This window comes from Stylophora pistillata, chromosome 5 (genome assembly GCF_964205215.1).
Source record: "Stylophora pistillata chromosome 5, jaStyPist1.2, whole genome shotgun sequence".
Taxonomy (NCBI): domain Eukaryota; kingdom Metazoa; phylum Cnidaria; class Anthozoa; order Scleractinia; family Pocilloporidae; genus Stylophora; species Stylophora pistillata.
The window spans coordinates 317,501-320,000 of record NC_142523.1 but is presented as its reverse complement, the minus strand read 5'-3'; the positions used below and the strand labels follow the sequence as shown (position 1 = coordinate 320,000).

Here is a 2,500-nt window from a genome sequence, read left to right as displayed (position 1 = left end):
TTATGGAATATTCGAAGAGTGGCAAAGGCAGCATCTGGTAAAAGTACCCATCAGTGGGGTTTGACATTTTATCAAGCTCTAGGGTTTGATATTTCATCAAAGTATAGTGGAAAAGCCTCTGTCCAATGTTTCATCGAGGTTTCTAAACGCACACATGTGGCCAAATTGGCGTATCCTGATTGGCTGGTAACTTGATGAATTTTTAATGAGTTTGAAAAGGGTATTTCATGGCTTCTAGGTCACTTTACACAATGTTTCATGGGTTGTGAATATGACAAATTTTCACGGGTTTTTCATTGGATTTTTCATTGGATTTTTCATGTTTTTTTCATGGCACTGAGACCATAAAAAAGCCATTGATTTAACCATGAAAATCCTGTGAAAAATCTGTGAGTTTACCATGAATAAATTCACAAGATTTTCATGGGTTTTGATTTCATAGTGGGTGTTACTTCACAGTTTTTGCACCAGTTCCTCCAGTTAATCCCCAGACGATCTCGGTGATGTAGACAAATATCAAGCGAGCTTGCTTCATCGTAATTAACATAAAAAAATCCTAGAAAAAAATGTATGCATTTAGGCATATCTAGTACCTTGATGCAAACAGACTTAGAAACAGTGCAACAACAATGTAACCATACACGAAGAAAACCATAGTTTCTTAAACAGGTGCTGAGAATATGCATCTTAAAATAAATCTGAAAACAAAAACAAAGTCAATGAAGCTGAACTGAAGCTAGGGTGAAAATTAAATACATGATCATAATAGCTGCACCCAAAAACAAAAAAAAAATTGCTTTTTAGACTGTGAAAATGCAAGTACAAATTCAGTTATGATTAACTATTCGTGACAAGAGAATGAAGAACCTGAGTGTGAAATGTTACATGTATTTACCTGCATGGCAAAGAATTAGATCCTTTTCGTTGCTGATTTCATCACGGTTTATAGCCTGAAAATATCCCTTCGAAATATACTGAGTTTTATATTGTTTCCAGTGCACTCACAAATGTCCCCTCTGGGATTTAAAAAAGAACAACTTTCCATTGTCCCAAGCAGGATATTTTCTTTCGCATGACGATATGCAAATTTTCCTTACAGTGTTATTGACCAACGGCACAAATTTACTTCAGGTCACCCCTTCCCCCACCAAGAAAGACAACAACAAACAAACAACAACAACAACAAACAAATAAATGAATAAGTAAATAAACAAACAGCAAGAATGGCAAAATTTGGGTAGGTATTAGGTACAGAATGTAAAAATTTATCGGCCTGGAGAAGACTTATTTATTTCTGGAGGAGAGGTGGGTCAAAAATTCCAACTTCGTAACTTCTAATGTGTACACTAATGTCTCAGATCAGTGACGTATCTTACATGCAGGCCATCATTGATATCCAATAAGCAATGAATAAAAAAAACAAACAAACCCAGGAAACATGGGTGGCTTATGTGGACAAATATCAGGTTGTGTGAAACGATCAGTGAAGCACTTTTCTTTTGTCCACTTTATTCACCACTGTAAAACAGTCATAAAATCAGATCAAAATTTGTCCTTTCACCTCTCTATCAATGATATGTTGTACCAAGAATATCTTAGGAGGAGACATGAATGCCATTATGACAATGTCGCTTTATCTGAAGCTACAAAAACAAACAAAAAGCACAAAAATCACATATTAAAAGTACATCTGGTCAGCAGTTTTGCTCATCACATTTCCGGTCTACATGTTTGGTCATGAACAACGATTTCTTTGCTTCTCAACCATGCACCACAGAATGTATGGCTTGATTTTGTCAGACTTAATTCAGAGTTGTCACAGATATGCATTTGGTTGGCTGTGATCTTGATGAATCTATTAAACTTCCTGAATAGATTGTATTGATGAATTATTTCGATGCTCGACACGAATGTGTTTGACCTGTTCGACTGTTCTTTATTCAAGTTGATGCATCATCATCTGTGGTCTAAAAGTAGATGTTCGGTAAGGCCAGCCTGTTAGAGTTGACCTTTCAACTAGAGCCTGTGCAAGATTTGGTCAATAAAATACAGCGAGCAAAATGAGGAGAGGCCCAACTATATGACAAAAGCATCCTGAAGAAATTTCCAAAAGTTGCAAGGCAGGCTTTGTTTCAATTTAGATTTTATCAAATTAGTGGGCCAAAACATAGTCAATCAAATGTAGATAACAGATAAGATGATAGAAAATACTTCTAAAGCTGATATTCTCTATCTAAAGCCTGTTTGAGTCAAATACTGGAGCCCTCAAAATTTCCAATTTTGCAATTTTCTGCAACTTGCCTCAGATGTCTTCAATACCCATTGCCAAAATATAATTTTCCCCAAATAGGTTCTATGATATTTAGAAACTTCAATATCTATGTAAGCTCTGCTGCTAAGTTGTTTTTTTTTGGAAAAGAGTACTTTGGAGAAATTCCAAATATGGTTGTGCTTGATTTTCCTGCTTGTCAAAATGGCTGACAGGTATCATATTAGGACG

The 2,500-nt window shown here is 35.7% G+C and overlaps 1 long non-coding RNA gene and 1 pseudogene across 2 annotated transcripts in view; one reads left to right on the top strand and one right to left on the bottom strand.

Annotated features, from left to right (window-relative positions):
* LOC148729726 (uncharacterized) overlaps positions 1 to 841 on the top strand; it is a 3,264-nt gene extending 2,423 nt beyond the window's left edge. Inside the window, exon 2 of the long non-coding RNA XR_016001164.1 lies at positions 1 to 841. This exon is cut by the window's left edge and continues 221 nt beyond it. This is a non-coding gene — a long non-coding RNA (uncharacterized LOC148729726).
* Positions 1 to 2,500, bottom strand: part of LOC148729725 (NFX1-type zinc finger-containing protein 1-like) — a 32,912-nt pseudogene that overhangs the window by 28,440 nt on the left and 1,972 nt on the right. The gene's annotated exons all lie outside the window — the stretch shown is intronic.